Source organism: Spinacia oleracea, chromosome 5 (assembly GCF_020520425.1).
Source record: "Spinacia oleracea cultivar Varoflay chromosome 5, BTI_SOV_V1, whole genome shotgun sequence".
In the NCBI taxonomy this organism is placed as follows: domain Eukaryota; kingdom Viridiplantae; phylum Streptophyta; class Magnoliopsida; order Caryophyllales; family Amaranthaceae; genus Spinacia; species Spinacia oleracea.
In genome coordinates, this window is record NC_079491.1 from 89,938,031 (window position 1) to 89,957,059 (window position 19,029).

The following is a 19,029-nucleotide window of genomic DNA, read 5'->3' on the forward strand; positions in this document are numbered from 1 at the left end:
GATCCTAGCTATTCCATCAACGAATCTCTAAATTTGATGGTACACCTGGCAAAATTATCCATACACGACTAAAGTTGTACATCAATTTATATTTCCTAATAAAAAAGTACCCTTTCAAAACGGAAATTAAATGTTATGAAGCTCTAGGGCATTGGATAATCGCTATGACATCATCTTCATTTGTAGGACTGCACAAAACTATCTGAAAAAAAGACAATCGGATCCCGATCTGAATAAGTGGGTACTTGAACCGATATGGTTATCGGTTCTGGTATCTAATTGAAAGTTCAGGAGTAGGGAACGGTTACAGGTATCATATAAGAGCAACAAGTACCCGAATATACAATTTCATCCAAAATCAAACACTCTAATAATTGAAAAATAAATTTAAAATGAAATTCTATTCAAAATCAAAAAACTAATCTAATCTAATATACTTCTAAATTCAATCCAAAATCATAATCTAATCACAAACTCTTATTTACATGGGGTGTACGATAAATATTGTACACCGAAATTAAAGTTGACGTAAAATGCTTAAAAGTTACCCTTATATATGTAAAAGTTATCTAGTTTTTAATGATAAAAGTTTTCATTTTAATCAAAAACATTTCTTCAAAATCACTAATAATGTATAAAATTAATCATTCAACATTTTAAAATGTATATCTATTGACTTTTTTTTTAATAATATAAATGTTAGAGAAAACTGAGTAAAAAGTTAGAGAAAACTGGGTAAAAGTTATATCGGTGCACAATAAATTTATTGTACACCTTGTGCATGCAAGACCTTTTGTAATCTAATACAAAATATAGCAGTTGGTATATATGAGTTTTATTTTAACTTAACAATTTAATAGAATCCGTGCATCGCACGAGTTCGTATATATATAATTGATAAATCAGTATTTTACTTTTCTCAAAACTCTATCTACTTACTTATTTATCTTAAAATATAATACTTTGTATTTTGAAGTGAATTTTATCCTTTTTACCACATTTATCAGTTTACTATTTTTTTAAAAAAAATAATTAATATTCGATTTTATGACTTTCTCAAAACTCTATATTAATGGTGATATACATCCCACAATTTGTTTCCGACCCATTAATTAAGTTATATTTTGTTCAATTTGGATGGATATTAATGGAGATAATTATATGTTGATAATGATAATGTCTTCACTGCAATATAAAATAAATATTGAAATAATATACTTCGTAACAATATCATGGATTCATTTTGGAGGCGGATTAATGGAGATGGCACAAATATTGCAGGAGCATAGCAGTAGACAAGTAGTTTCCTCGACGATTTTTTTTTAATGAGAAAGGTTTCCTCATATAAAATACTAATGTACTACTTCCGTTTCATAAAATTCTTTACGTTTTAAAAAATATGCTCAAAAATCAAAACTTTGACCATAAATTTTCACCACTATATCTATCAAACATTATCATGAGAATAGATTCGTCTCAAAATGTATTTTATAAATATCACCACTATATCTATCAAACATTATCATAATATAGGTTCGTCTCAAAATGTATTTAACGGTCAAATATTGCACCGGAGTCCGTGCAAATAGTAAGTATAAAGATCTTTTTGAAACGGAGGTAGTACATTTTATTAATTACGATTTATAAAAAAAGAAAAAGAAATTTTAAAAAATATTTTAGTCAAACAATCGAATGGATAAAATTAGTCTCAAACATTAAAGTTAGGGTTGAGATAGAAAGCAATTACAATGATTAAGTTTGTATTGTAACCTTTGAAAATCCTTCCTAAAATCTAATTTATAAATTAAAAAAACCATAAAAGACAACCCTAGCTAGGTTAAATATTGAGATTAGGAAAGTATATTTATGTTAAGTTGTTGAGTGGTTTAGTGTCTTTAGGAAACTAGCCTTAGTATCCTAAATCTACGTTGATACACAAATTAGAATCTAAGTAAGTCTTGGTATGCAAGGTCTCCAGGCCCGGTCCTGACAATTTAAGGGTCCTAGGCGAAATTGGAGAAAAGGGCCCCCTAATAAAAACACTAATTTTTTTTTTGCAATCAACATAATATATTACATAAAAAAATAAATTTAGTTTTGCAAAATATTACTCCCTAAAATGACACTTACACCTTTATCCCTCATTCAATTCTTATCAAAATAAAATCTCCAAAATCCAATTGGAAACTGATTCTCAATCTATTACAAAATATACGAATTTATAAAAATAACAATAATCTATTACTATATATTAAAAGAGACACCAGGAATGACACGTGTCATTTCCTGGTGCGATTTTTTCCCGCCAAAATATTTTTTTATTTTTTTACTTTAAAATAAATAAATTACATTAATTTTTTTTAGGAAACTAAGATAAATATATATTTTAATTACCATAGATGTGTACTGCATAATATATTATTGGAGGAAAGCTAAATCAATATTATTTTTTCCTTTATGATATAATTTTATTTATGTATTATTATAATTTTTTAATCTGATAAAAAATATTGATAAATGAACTTCTAATGTTAGTCTACTATTAATAACATAATACATGGTAAATTGGTAACTGGTAAGCAAGAACGTTAATTAAAATAATAATACATGGTAAGTAGACTAACATATAAGTTTATTTATCAAGATTTTACTCAATTCAAAATATGTTGTATTTGACTAACTCGGTTATGCTCGGGTCTTTTCGAAAATTAGTCTTGAGTCATTCAGGTTTGGTTAACATTGTTAGATCATTATACATACAAGTAAACGACGATAATTTTTAACTTTGTATAGTAATATGCAAATTTAGTTCATTTGAATATTTTTTTTACACAACTTTGAATTTATACTTTTTCATATATCATTTTTACTTTCATGTTTTTCTAATATCACAAGTCTTTTAGTAATTACTATTAAAATAATAAATTATTTTAGTAGTAGCCTTGCGTTGCACGGGCCCTAAACTAGTAATAACTAAATGCAGCCTCTGCCAATACAACACCAAAATTCACAAATGTTCATTGCTTGAACTTCTAGATTAAAATAATCAAAATTGATTAATTGAAATTAAAAGAATAGGACTTAAAATTAAAATAAATTGAAATTAATTAATTATTTAACTGAAGTTAATTAAAAGAAAAAAATAACTAAAAGAATCGGGAATTCGGAGTTAATACCGATTACTTCTTGTGAGGGGGTCGAAAAAGCACGAGGCTAATGCGTGACCTCGTCCCTCGTGGGTGTGACGATTCTTTTTTATTCAATCAAGTGTAATTGGATTTCCTGTGAGTTTACACCCAATTGACTAGTAATATAGGAGTCGCCATTCAGTTTTTTACGACAATGAGAAAAACTGACAAAACCCGGTTATCGTGACATAAAGGGAGTGCAATTATGTTTGACCACGACAGCCGTAGGTTCCCTTGTGATCCCTGGTGTGGGGATCTCTCAACATACACCCGCAAGGTAGAGATTGAGGGTTCAGGGGACTGTAACTACCGAGAGGAGTACTCGCTCGTCGATAACTCCAGAGGCAGGATATCCTTACTAGCACAGCATAAATAATTGAAGGGACATGCTTTAACTATTAATCTAATCTGAGTTGATTTTAGCAATATGCAACATATAATAAAAGGGGCACATTACGACGAACCCTTGAGAGGTGCGTCACGGTTCTTAGAAAACTAACCACTTTGACTTTGCTATTTCTCCTTTTTATTTAACGAATCTCAAATTATGGGATAGGATACGTTCTGTTCGATTTATGGATCGATTGCGACAGAACGTGTGAACAATTTCGCAGCGTGAGGCTTAGGCTAGGGGTTGGAGTCAATACTCAGAATATGAATTGTGTGTTGTTTCACGTCGAACTTGGGCTATATTTATAGAAAAGAGTTTGTGGAAAGATAGGATTACAGAGCTCTAATCCACAAAGAATTAGGAAAAAACACGTACCCAGGTAATTCCAGCGCCCAGGCCTGGGCGCCGAAGATTTCGGCGCCCAGAGCCAGGCGTTGAAAATAGGGTCTGGGCTGTTTTCTTAGTCAGATTCGGGTTCCTGAAATCCGTAGTGTTTGAGACTTAATCGAGTCTTTTAGTGCGTATCAATTTCATGACGGAATGTGTCTGGGCCCGTTACGAACTCTAGGCTCGTTAGGATTTTAATTAATACGTAACTCTTATTTTCGAATCGTATTAGGAATAGGATTCTCTCGCAATTTCTATCTCATTTAGGATTTATGTTGGAGTGCAACACCTAATTTTGACAGGTTTCTATCTTTTATGACTTGCCACTTTTAGAAGCTACCCTTTACGGTAGTTACTATTTTTTAGCAGGTTTCCATAAATAGCAGGTTTCGGGTGAAACGAGAAGGGTGATTGAGATTCGTTATTTTATAGGAGATGCGTTGTCAAGTGGAGATTTATGTTTTCATCATCGAACCTTCCCTTTCGGGAATGGGGACAAAAGTAGGTGTCTACAGTTAGCCCCCACTTTGACTGAGTCTTGGAGTAAGACGATAGTCAAAGTATTAGACGGAGTGCGACACACAAGCCATGGTGACCTGTTTTTTGCGAGGGTCTCACGAGCCCCCGAGTGATAACATTTGATTTAAGGGTTATCACTTTGAAGTGTCGACATATCCCTCACGTGTCCTTGGGATTTGTCAACGGATAGTATAGAAACTTCCTCACTTTGTCCTTAGAAGGATCTAAAGGTGCGTAGAAACTCCCTCACTTTGTCATTGGGAGTAGCTACAAATGTTTTCGAAATCAAAGCTATAAAGTGTAATTGGGCCTGGCCAAGCCCAATCACGAGGTAAAAATGTTTTTAAAGATTCTCATTTTCAGGGTTAGCTAAACGAGAAAACCCCTTATTTTTATAGGACGTAAAACGAAGGAAAATCCAGCACATCGTTCTTTTTTGGAAAAAACGGAAAACCAATACTTTAATTTTTGGAAAAAAGGAAAAACTACTCACATCGCTCTTTTTTTGGAAAAACGGAAAACCAATAACTACTCACATCGCTCTCTTTTGGAAAAACGGAAAACCAAAAGCTACTCACATCGTTTTTGGGAAAAACGGAAGACCAAAGGTTACTCACATCGTTTTTGGGAAAAAACGGAAAACCAAAAGCTACTCACATCGTTTTTGGGAAAAAACGGAAAACCAAAGGCTACTCACATCGTTTTTGGGAAAAACGGAAAACCAAAGGCTACTCACATCATTTTTGGGAAAAACGGAAAACCAAAGGCTACTCACATCGTTTTTGGGAAAAACGGAAAACCAAAAAAAAAAGTTATCGCTGCAGCGACTAAGGACCTGCGAGGTTAGTGACGCAGACCCCGCTGGCTAAAGATGGCGAGCCTGTCCGCTAAGGGTGGCCACCCCGTCCGATAGAAGTGGACGAATCTATTTTTTGATGTTTTTGAAAATAAGGACCTACGCGGTTAGTGACGTAGACCCCGCCGGCTAAAGATGGCGAGCCTGTCCGCTAAGGGTGGACGTCCCTGAATTCGTTTTTTTTTTTTTTTTTTACTTGGAACTCGCGTGGTTGGTGACGCGGTCTTGCCCGCTGAAGATGGGCAAGTTCCTATTGCTTTTGTTCATCGTGATTTCTTTTGAGAATTTCTTTTCTTATTCATTCTCGCAGGAGCGAATTCTTTCGAGGGATGCTCGGATTTAGTTGTAACCTGAATGTGGGTTGACAACGTGCTTAGACGGACCATTGTCTCGTGGTCATCATCTTCCATGGTTTTGAGCTAGTCTTTTCGGCTCAATTTTTCCACTACCTGGGTCCTTGATTGAGGGACCATGTATAAGTATCAACGACGACCTTTGTCTTGAGGTCGTAAACCGGTTCTTTTCTTTTGAGATTATCCAAACACGGGACTTTTGTACAGCGTAGTCTGGGAATATTGTTTTAACTTTGCATACCTTTTTTTTGAGATATATTTATTTCTTTCGAGCCACCAAGTACTCGTGCTTGGCGGTCAGTTCTTGTCAAAGAGGTTCCTTGGGGATACGCAATTTGTGATGTCCATGATCATGTTTGGGATTGTACTCGTAAGTGCGAGCGATCTTTGTAGTGGTGTGCTACTCTTGACACAGTCGTGAGGTGCGACTTTCAGTAAGGAAATCGGTAATTTTCGAGTCGAATGGATGCGGCAGGGCCCAATAGAAGTTAGGGCCTTTTTTTGAGCCTGGGTTCATTTTCGGCGCCCAGGCCTGGGCGTTAAAGATTTCGGCGCCCAGCGCTGGGCGCTGGAAATAATTTCTGGCGAGGTTTCTTGATGACACAGTTGCCCTCTTGATCGTTCGTTTTCCTTTTTTTTTTCTTTTGAACGCGTTCGTAAATGATACTTAGAAAAGATGATATGTATGTGCGAACGAGCGTTCATAGAATGGCCGTTGTGTGCGGTCCATTAATCAGTTTGCTTGAATCATTTTTTTTTTAGCAATGACTGATTTTGAATAGTTTGCTTAGAATCTTGATAGGGTTCAGGCCCATTCATGAAGTGGCCTCAAACATCGTACCCTTTCGATTGTTCAAACATTTGCTTCGAGATTTTTTTTATTTTTGCTATGGTTGTTTCGTAGCTTGGAGCCCCCAAGTATGCATGTTGGGATGCTTCCTTTTGGCGTACGATTTTTGTAGGTTCTTTCGAGAAAGATGCCTTGGGGTTCCGCTCGTGTAGGTGCGAGCTATCCCTTCCGTGGTAGGTAATATTTTGCTACCTTTAATCCTTAATGTAGAAGTCGTGTGGCTTGCATTTTGAATTTGGGCGATAAGTAGTCTTTTGCCTCTTTTACACATGCTCTTGGTCGTACCTGCATTAGTGCAATATGCCTTACTCTCTTTTTTAGACTTGTACCGTGGGCTGGGTGAACTTATGGTGCGACGTAGGCTTGTGTGGCCTAACGACGTGTATTAGAACATTCCTCCAGGTATTGGGATTATATTTTGCATTGGAGTACTTCATCATGCCTCGTTCAGGTGCTTGAACAAGTGTAGCACCTTCTGCGTGGGTTTGCACGGCTTATTACTTCGTTCGATGCGAGGATTCATAGGTGTTTCTTTCTTATTTTTATATCTGGGCAAAACTTGACTAGCAGAAAGATTCAGCGCCCAGACTGGGGCGTTAAAGATATCGGCATCCAGCCCTGGGCGTTGAAAATGATTTCTGGGTATATTTTGACAGTTCTTATCCTTGATTTTTTCTTTCGCTTTTGCTTTGGAATGAGGTAGACTGTGTAACGGGCGCTTGTAGGGCGAGCGTTATGTGCAGTAGTTTGATCGGAGTTTTTGGTGACTCGCGATTTTCAGTTACCCTTGTTAGTGGGGTGACTTTATATATTCTAAGTAGTGCTTAGAATTTGGGAGGGGTTGTAGCCATTCTAAGGTTCGTTTTACACGATTAAAGCTTAGGATTGTGCCCCTATGATGTATGTATAGCATTAGCGTCGAGAATTTGCGATAAAATCGTCATTTCGAGCATTTTTAGAGTGTTTTTATCAAGCCCCCAATTGTAGCTACGGGATTGGTTTGGTGCTATAATGCTTTGCATACGTTTTTATGCATTTATGGTGACACGGATCATGAATAGTTTGAACCAGACTCGTTTGGTGCGAGGTATGTTCGAGTAGTGATTTGCTACTTCTCTTGTAAATGTCGTATTGTGCGACATTGCCATGGTCAAGGTAGTCACATGTTGAAGTGTGCCTTGACTAAAAGCTAGGTGCCTTTCTTTACCCATAATCATATTTAGAAATCTTTTTGACTCACTTGCAACATCGGGATAAACGCATACTTAGATTAAACCAACGACTCTTTATTATGTTCGAAGAAGTCTTTGAAAATTATTTGGAAATTATTTAAAATCCGAATCCTACTGTGTACAGTCCGAGGTGTCCTAAGTAGGTTGACTTATAGAAGGGTTCGTAAAAATACTGTTACGATTTTTGGAATGCTGTCTAAGGATTTGCTGGAAGCCAGGGTGCAGGCGTCAAGATATACTTGTGCCCGTTTGGCATATGCTTTAGGCTTTTAAGGCCATTTTTTCCAAAATTGCGGGAATATAAACCGTTTTCAAATTGACTTAGATTTACTTGGTGTATGTCTGTATAAAAGGTCGAGGTATACTTAGTTCCTTCCCTATCTCTTTCATTTCAATTTTTAGCCCCCAGTTGCTATTATGTCTTCCCATTAATAATGTTTTCAGATTTCGATTTTAGATGCCCGTGTCATATGTCTGAGTAGGGTGAGCCTTGGTTAAGTGCCAAGTCCTATTGACAATGTCTGATTTTTTTCAAAGGGGATTCGCAAGCATTTGAATTACCATGAACGGGTGCCCTGAGTTCGAAGGAACGATGGGGCGACGCCGCAGAACAATCTTCTTTATTGCAAGCTCACTGCCTTTACTACTTGAGAGGGGCACATTACGACGAACCCTTGAGAGGTGCGTCACGGTTCTTAGAAAACTAACCACTTTGACTTTGCTATTTCTCCTTTTTATTTAACGAATCTCAAATTGTGGGACAGGATACGTTCTGTTCGATTTATGGATCGATTGCGACAGAACGTGTGAACAATTTCGCAGCGTGAGGCTTAGGCTAGGGGTTGGAGTCAATACTCAGAATATGAATTGTGTGTTGTTTCACGTCGAACTTGGGCTATATTTATAGAAAAGAGTTTGTGGAAAGATAGGATTGCAGAGCTCTAATCCACAAAGAATTAGGAAAAAACACGTACCCAGGTAATTCCAGCGCCCAGAGCCAGGCGTTGAAAATAGGGTCTGGGCTGTTTTCTTAGTCAGATTCGGATTCCTGAAATCCGTAGTGTTTGAGACTTAATCGAGTCTTTTAGTGCGTATCAATTTCATGACGGAATGCGTCTGGGCCCGTTACGAAATCTAGGCTCGTTAGGATTTTAATTAATACGTAACTCTTATTTTCGAATCGTATTAGGAATAGGATTTTCTCGCAATTTCTATCTCATTTAGGATTTATGTTGGAGTGCAACACCTAATTCTGACAGGTTTCTATCTTTTATGACTTACCACTTTTAGAAGCTACCTTTACGGCAGTTACTATTTTTAGCAGGTTTCCATAAATAGCAGGTTTCGGGTGAAACGAGAAGGGTGATTGAGATTCGTTATTTTATAGGAGATGCGTTGTCCAGTGGAGATTTATGTTTTCATCATCGAACCTTCCCTTTCGGGAATGGGGACAAAAGTAGGTGTCTACACTTCTGCAGCCGCCTTCCGCCTCAGCGTCGCTCCACCGCCTTCCGCCTCCGTGTCGATCCGCCGCAGGAGTCGAGTAGACGAGTAGTAATTCATGGAGAACAATCAGAAATAAGAGAGGGGAGAAGGATTGATGATTGACTCTAATTAATTTCCCCTAAATCGCCCTATATATTATATATCTTGAAAAAAAAAATCCGTAGCCATTGTTAATCAATTAGAGAGCTTGAAACTAGGGAATTAGAGAAGAAAATTAATCAATTAATTGATTTGATTTATGATTTAGCTGTTGGAAATCTTGGATTTTCCCAATTAACGAAAGGAACAACAGAAGATGGGAAGAAAAAGGTAAATGGTTACTCCTAGATTAATTGTTACTCCTAGAACAGAAGATTGGAAGAAGAAGGTAAATAGTCACTCCTAGATTAATGGTTACTCCTAGAACAAAAGATGAGAAGAGTAAATGCCTAGATTAATTGTCTTTCCGTAATTTTAGCGTTGGGAAAAGGTAATTAATGGTGGCGTGGTCTTTCACTCTTTAATTCCTTGATCTTTCCGTTTTTCTTCTTTTTCAAAATTCCCAGTATCTCTATTACAGGAACCTAGTAGGCTACTAAGTTAAAAAAAAATTGGGCCCTAGGCGGTCGCACTCCCCGCCTACCCCCTAGGGCCGGGCCTAAAGGTCTCTCATTGTATCAATAATATAGGTTAAGCTTTTGTCGTATATTGATTCTTTATATTAAAAGTTAAACCCTGTATTTTCTAGACATTATAGTACGTATAATAGAATTATACAACTCATAATTCTATCATAACCTACATAGTCAAATAGAATTTATAGTGAGATAGAATTATAAACTCATATATATAATTCAATCGTAACAGATAAGCAGAATATCATGTGCGGATGTTTGCTATAAATTAAATAATCAGAAACCCCTATACAAAATTTGTTTGATTTATGCATATAACAGATATGGTGAAGGCAGCTGATGAAGGTGATGCAGCAGTGTGTCCTGTTTGCTTGGAACATCTAGGTTATGAATAATACAATAATATAATTCATGCGGAAAAACCATAAAGCCAGAATCCAAATTAATTGCCACATAGTCAATTAGCATAATTTAGGTTACATTCAATGTGATGCGTGCCTTCCCTAGCTGCTCCCGAACCAAACAAGAACAAGTCTTTAGAGCCCCAAACGTTGCCCAGCACGTTCGAATCCGCCTTAGGTTCAACCAACTAGGATTTTATTTTAAGGTTTTATGTATTCGGGTTAGGCTATATTATGTTCTCCCTTGAACACAATGAGAGTAAAGAATATGATTTCAATGTGTATAATTAATTATGAGGGTCTAACCTCATATTTATAGGGTAGGAAATAAGGAATCTGGGTCTTATTAGGAAAAGAATTACCAACCCTACTAGGATTGAAATTCTTATCCAATTAGAATTGTAACATTAATTTAACTCTTAATTAAATCAGTTCCAGTAGGACTAGGAATACTTAATCCAAGGTTACTTGGGAATTAAGCAATCGAACTTTTCTTGGAGTCCAAGACGAAGCAATCCAACGCAGCCACAATGGGCCACATTGGTGCACGTGCATGCCTAGGCCCAGCCGCAGCCGCAGCTGGCCGAAGGCCCAGCGCGCTGCGGCCTTGCCTTGGCGGGCTTGCATTGCTGCTGCTACCTTGCTTGCTTGGCGCGGCCCAGTGTGCTGATCCTGCCTTGCTTGCTTGGCGCGACCCACTGTGTTGTTGCTGCCTTGCTCGCTTGGCGTGGCCCACTATGCTGCTGGCCTATCGGCTGGGCGCTGGCGTTGGGCTTCGTGCTCAGCGCTATGCGCTCGGCCTTTGCTTGTCGAACGATGGGCCGGCTCGCTTGTCGGCTTGTCGCTCGACGAGCTTCCGATTCGTTTTCCGATTCCGGAATCCATTTCCTTTTCGAACAAATATTTACGTTTCCGTTAATATTTCCGATTCCGAAAATAATTTCCTTTTCCGACAATATTTCTGATTCCGGTAATATTTTCGTTTCCGGTAATATTTCCGATTCCGACAATATTTCTATTTCCGATAATATTTTTCGATACGATCCATGTTTCCGTTTCCGGCAACATATACGACTTGGATAATATTTATATTTCCGTCATGAACCGTATTTCCGTTTCCGGCAATATCATCATTTCCGGAGTATTCTTTATTTTGCCTTTTGACGATTTTAGCTCCCACTGGAACCGAGATTCGTCGTATTAGAATGTTCATAAATGGAGTACATAATGAATAATATATTTACTTAAATACTTGATCCATTCACGTACTATTTGTGTGACTGTACGAGTTCAGTCAAGAGTAAGTTGTGGATAATATTATTATTTCCACTTGAACTGAAACGACCTCTAGCTAGGCATTCAGTTCACTTGATCTCACTGAATTATTAACTTGTTAATTAATACTGAACCGCATTTATTAGACTTAGAAATAAATGCATACTTGGACCAAGGGCATTATTTCCTCCCGTCTCCCACTTGTCCTTAGGGACAAGTGTGCATTTCCTGATTCCTTTGTCGCTTGATGCCTGCTCATGAACATAAGGTAAGAGTAGTCATCCTTATTATGTCCAAAGGTATTTCACGGGTTCAGAGTTCAATTGATCAAATAAACAAGATAATCACAGGCTATGATTCATCTGAGCACAACCATGCATTTTTAGTTTCTAGCTCCCCGACTGGCCTTATACAACTTTCAGCATCTCATCCCGATTTAAGGGAGGACAATCCCAATCTTGTGATCTTGAGGTTAGACTTCGTTTGATAGCTGATTACCTGAGCGTTGCCCTTATAGTCTCCTTTTACGGTGCGAAGCTTGACAACGTCAAAATAATTAGTTCTCAAACAAGTAATCTCAAATCACTCAGGTATTGAGGACTAGTGTCTAATAATGTAATGGAATTTACTTATGAAAAATTTTCATCTCTTACAGTAAAGTTTCATAGGTCTGTTCGATACTAATCTTATCAAGTAAGTATCTATGCAAATGATTGCGAATTTGCCATGTCCACATAGTTCAAGAAACAGAACTACTAGTCATCTTGCACTCTAGTCGTCTAGCGTTTTCTATGTGTCCACCTTTATAGAAAACTTTCGACCAGGGACCATTTTCAACTTTTGACATTCAAGTTTACTTTATAGACATTTCTTAGTTATAGGACTGGTCCTGGCAGTTTATCTTGAATATATCGTCAAATTGAAAGGACTCATCATTTAATAAACCACAAAATTAAATGGAAAAATGATTTCTATTCATTTATATGAATGGTTAACCACAAACGTTTTACAAAGTATTAAACTCTAAATCTTTAAAACATTTATTAAGGACATCAAAGCCATTCTCCAACATGCTTGATTCCCATAGTTGCAGTGTTCGAGTTGTGCTTCGCTTGCAGCAGAGGTTTAGTTAATGGATCTGAGATGTTGTCGTCAGTTCCAATCTTGGTTATCTCGACTTCTTTTCTTTCCACGAACTCTCGTAGAAGGTGAAATCTACGAAGTACATGCTTGACTCTCTGGTGGTGTCTAGGCTCCTTTGCCTGTGAAATAGCTCCGTTATTGTCACAATATAGAGCTATTGGTCCTTTAATGGAGGGGACTACACCAAGTTCACCTATGAACTTCCTTAGCCAAATAGCTTCCTTTGGTGCTTCATGTGCAGCAATGTACTTCGCTTCAGTTGTAGAATCCGCAATGGTGCTCTGTTTAGCACTTTTCCAGCTTACTACACCTCCGTTGAGGCAGAAGACGAACCCAGACTGTGATCTGAAATCATCTTTGTCGGTTTGAAAAGTTGCGTCCGTATAGCCTTTAACAATTAATTCATCATCTCCACCATAGACCAGGAAATCATCTTTGTGCCTTTTCAGGTACTTCTGAATATTCTTGGCAGCAGTCCAATGTGCCTTTCGTGGGTCTGACTGGTATCTGCTCGTAGCACTGAGTGCGTACGCAACATCCGGGCGTGTACATATCATAGCATACATTATTGAACCAATCAATGATGCATATGGAATCCCACTCTAACTATAGAAACATGCATTTGTGCGTTGAAGATTTCTTGCGCTTTAATTTGTACGCTGGAAAACTTTCGCACAAGCCTGAGATGCGTGAACTATTTCTTACGCAAGGCCCAATTTGCAGAATATGCAATTTTTTTTATTTCGGCCCGTAGCTAACTATTTATGTTTTTAACCTTTTAAGCATTTTTATTGACCTTTAGAATATCGTTGACCTTAAACTTAGCGTCTGGTTAGTTAACTTTACACATAGCACGTAATTTCTACATAAAACTAACAACTAGCATGATTTTAAGCTTAAATATGCACTTCGTTTATGTAAAGTCTCAACAGTATAATAGGCTTGGTGTCAAAAGGTACCAAACCTATCGCTAATTCCTCGACAGGCATCTGTTGAAGTAGTCGGGTTCATGAACGAATTTTATCAAGGCCTATCCGGTATACGCTGGGGTGGCACGTACAAAAAATGGACCCAAAAGATAAGAATTTGGTGTGGGATAGGTGGACTACATGGAATGTGCCAAGTGGACAACATTCGAATCGTATATACCCCCGGGTTAGTAAGTGTCCTTATTCCCAACTTCCGAGATGAAACATGCCAATTAAGGAAGCCAAGATTGCGTGCAGTTCTGTCCGGTCTAACAGTTACATTGAAATTTCAGATCGTCCCAACTTAATAAGGAAATAATAGCGGCGTAGGGTCAGTAGGGGGTCGCCACTGTGAGGGGGTTTGGAAAATTCGTGTTTAGGGTCTCTTTCGTTCTCTTCCCTTGCAGATGTGTGGCAAGACTAACTGTGGGTGTTAGACTCTTTTTACTAGACCTTGGAATTGCCATACAGTTTTCAACGACAATGAGGAAAACTGAAAAATCTGGTTATTGTGATACGAGAGTAGCAGCTATTTGCCTCAAGCTCGCGTATTTGACCATAACGGCCTTAGGTTCCTTTGTGATCCCTGATGTGGAGATATCTCAAAATACATCCATCGGAGTAAAGATTGAGGGTTTGGGGGTCATTTACTAATACGGGGATATTTGCTTAATTATTAGAGCGCCACGTAGGAAATATAATGGTTTCTACAAATGAAAAATAAGATTTCTAATTTATTTTTGAATTCAAAAATTCGAGTGCCATGTAGATAATTAATTAGGTGCCACATAGATAATTTAGTTAATTAATTAATTAATTTAATATATAAACTCCATCCAAAATCAAACACTCAATAATTAAAAAATAAATCTAAAATAAAGTTCATCCAAAATCAAACACTAATCTAAAATAAAATTCAACCCAAAATCAAACACTAATCCAATATTAAAGCGCCACGTAAAAAATCTAATGGTTTCGGCCAATGAAAAGTAAGAGTTCAAAATTACATTTGAATTAAAAAAGTTGATTGCCACGTAGATAAATAATTAGGTTCCACGTAGATATTTTTATTAATTAATTACTAATATTACGCATATACAACTGAAGGAAATATGTCCTTCACCCAAGGTGCATTAAGTCTAATACCAAGGTTCAGATTAATTGCGAACAATTAATTAGTGAGATCAAGTGATCGGAACAGCTAGCTGCAGCAATGCTTCCGATCAGTGAGTTCTAATGGATATTAAGCTCAAAACTTACTCTTGACTGAACCTACAAGGTCACACCAATGGCATGTAACAGATCACCGGATTAAATGAACCGGAAATTCATTTAATAGCGTTTCGGGAATTAGTTTTGGAAAACGTATTATACGATACGACCTTGCATCGGATCGTATATCAGATCGTGAATATTTGTAAGCTGGGTGAAACGAATAATCGTATCGTAAGACGGTGATTCGTCGTATAAGATACGATAAATAATAGCCGTAAGGTATTAGTCGCGAATACGAAGAGCATCGGAGCTGCCGGCCCGTCGAGCCGAGCGCGCAAGGCCCAACGAGCCAGCGAGCTCGCGAGCAAGCGAGCAAGCCAGCCCGCGTTGTGGCACGAGCACGCAACGACATCAGCAGCCTCGCAGCAACGAGCGAGCAAGGCCCACGGCCCAGCTGCTCGGCTGCGCGCGCTGTGGGCTTCGGCCTGCAGCTTGTGGCTGAGCGCGGGTCGGGGCGTGTGTGTTAATGTGGCCGGTCAAGGACATTTGGTCGGTTACATAATTAATATAATTAGGTTAATTATATTTCTCAAATACACAACACACAATCAGTTTTCCAATACCCTAAACCTAATTCTAAATATTACGTTCTTCAGTTTTCTCTCTGTGAAAACTGTTCATCCCAAAAGCAAAAACCTTTTACTTTGTCTAAGCTACAATAATCAAGGCGGATCTGAACGTGTCGGTGAACCAAGCAGAGGAACAAAAAGTGGAGTTCTTTGTTCGTGTTCGTCGACAGATTACTTGGGAAAACACGCTTCGAATGTAAGTTTGCTTAATCTGTGCTTTATACATGTTTCCTGGCTTTGGGGATTGTTTCGCACATGTTATGTATGTTTAACTGTATTCCCCTACAGTGGTATCACGAGCCTTATGTCTTCAAAGCATGTTTTAGCATGATTTTATTGTTTTTGCTGTTGTCGAATTTTTGGGAATTTTTGTTGATTTTTTCGGAATATTTTATGAATTATTGGATTAATTGTGTAATAGGTTCTGAAATAAAAAAGATTCGGTTTTTCGACTCTTCTGACCCTAATCTAATTGAAAACAATTTTCTAAGATCAACTTATGAGAACGGAATTGCAAAAATAGGCCTCAAAGTTGTGTTTTTTGGGCGTTTTTGTTAATTTTCGAATGAAAATTAATAAATTTGGAAGGTATTTCAATTAACTGGTCAACCTAAACTACTCGGAATTCGTTGAAATTTTGAAACAATGTTGCTGGGTATATTCTTGAATTACGTTAAAAGTTTCAGCCATTTTCGATAAGTATAAACCCTAATTTTTCTTTCCCCAAATTCGTAAACTTTAGATCGCTAATTAATTTTTTAAATAACTTAGATCTATAATTTGGTTAATTGGGAAAGGGAATATAATTTCATGGTCAGTGGAAAATTTGAAAAATTATTGGATTAAAATTTTGAATGGTTTCGTTAATTTTAATCGACACTTAAACCAAATTGATTAAAATCTGAAATTTAAATGTTTAGAACGATTTAAAGTTTTAGATTTGATTATTTAAATGTTTAAATTTTTATTTGAAATCGTCCGTTCTTAAAATTTGAATAATGTTAGCCTTGATTTAATAATTTTAACGAAATTGGATTGTGGTTAAATTAATTAAATCGCAAGAATCGTTATTTTTCGAAAATAAAAATCGTAACTTTTTTTAATGAAAAATAACTTAAATGAAAACGTTCGTGAATTTTTTATTTTTTTTTAATTAAGTTGGTCCGAAGACACGAACCAAAGGCACGAACTTAAGGTGGGGTGGACGTGTGGCTCGACGAGCCACGCGGGCGGCCATGCCAGTGCCGAGCCACAGCAACGCGGGCAGCAGCTGCGTGCTGCGTGCCGCGCGCGCTGGGCGAGGAAGGGGCAAGCAAGGCAGGTGCCTTGGCTTGCGATGGTTGCGAGCAAGCAAGGCACCTCGCCTTGCGTTGCGCAGCGACGAAGCACATAGGGGCAGCATCATGCTGCGGGTACGTGGGCGAGGCTGCGAGGTGCATGGGCCTTGCTCGTGTGCCTCGTAGGCCACACCGTGCGATGCTGGGCTGGGCGCAAGCCTAGCCCGCGCATGCACACGAACAATTTTTTTTTTGATTTTCGTTGGGCTTGACTTTTATTTTTGCATTAATTTGGGCTAACGGGATAATTAATAATTATTTTATTTACTTGGGCCAGGCCGCGAGTTTTAATTTAATATTTAAATAATTAATTATCCTGAATAATTATTGGTTTGAGTGGGAGCCACTAAATGATATTAAAAATGAAATAATTATTTTCGTAGGTCGCATTATTTTAATTAAATTCAATTTTAATTAGAATAAAGTCTAAAGATTAATAATCTAGAAATTGATTAATCTTTAAGGATGCATTTATGTGAACGTGAATTTTAATTAATTCACGTAAATACTTGCATAATTAACATGGGCCATTCGTTTTAGCATACGAATGGGTGAATGCATAGAATGTATATTTTATGTAATGCAGGTACTCCAAGTGACTAGTATGGCCATTTAGGATAGTTAAATACGGTATGCGAACCGTTCTATCTTTGAATGTAAAGTTTTAAATATGGTCTGCGTACCATGGAAATTTTGATGTAATTTTATTATTTTCAAGTATTTCTAAGTTTAGAACTTTAAGTTAGCAATTGAATGAAGATTCAAGATTATGTGAAGCTAACAAGATGGTGAAGAAGATTGGATGCTTCAAGACAAGAGTTTTGGGCCATACTAGTTCCCCAGTTTATTTATGCAGTTCATATATATTATGCTTGAATGAATGTATATTATGCATGAATAGGTTGTTTGTATGACTCGATTAGATTAAGTTCACTAAATAACCGAACCAACATAGAAACAACTAGGTCCAAAGTAATATTGAGTTTAAAATTGCCTTCCAAATCAAGCACTTACAAAAATCTAAGGATCTAACGTATGGTAAGGCGTCCCAAAGGAGCACATTGATTGTGGTTTCAACTCAAACAACAATGGCATTATGTTGTGGCAATGGGATAAATTATGGCATTAATTTATTAACCAAGAGTAATTTGGAGATTACTAGCAATAAGTTTTGCTTACCTAGAATCTTAAACTACTTAAGACATGCCAAAGCTGCTTAAGGTTTTAGGACAGGGTCTTGGAATCGTTTCATTCATTTTGGACCATGTTTTGCTTTTTGCATGAATGAAATGTTTAATAGCTTTAATGATTGCATGCTAGCTTTCATTTTAAAGTTATTAAGTTATGAAAGGTTATTTATTGAGAATTCTTTTCAAATGTAGTAATCAAATGGCCGCAATCAAAACAACACTCAAAGTAACTGAAATTTTGGATGTAAAATTGAACCTATCAAACTTTCTTGATTGGGAGAGGAATCTTCGGCAAGTCCTCAGGTGGAACAACATTGAATATGTAGTTGACCATCCCATCCCCAGCTATTACTCAAAGGATATGACTCCAGAAAAGCATTGTGCGTGGGCGAACCACATGTCGCTAGTGATGGATCTTATTCTTAGCTCAATCCCCAAGGATTGGAGTGCAAGGTTCATTGCATACGAGCCATGGGAACTCCTAAGGCATCTTAGGGATATATGTCGTGGTAGATTCCAACTGAAGGAAATATGTCCTTCACCCAAGGTGCATTAAGTCTAATACCAAGGTTCAGATTAATTGCGAACAATTAATTAGTGAGATCAAGTGATCGGAACAGCTAGCTGCAGCAATGCTTCCGATCAGTGAGTTCTAATGGATATTAAGCTCAAAACTTACTCTTGACTGAACCTACAAGGTCACACCAATGGCATGTAACAGATCACCGGATTAAATGAACCGGAAATTCATTTAATAGCGTTTCGGGAATTAGTTTTGGAAAACGTATTATACGATACGACCTTGCATCGGATCGTATATCGTATCGTGAATATTTGTAAGCTGGGCGAAACGAATAATCGTATCGTAAGACGGTGATTCGTCGTATACGATACGATAAATAATAGCCGTAAGGTATTAGTCGCGAATACGAAGAGCATCGGAGCTGCCGGCCCGTCGAGCCGAGCGCGCAAGGC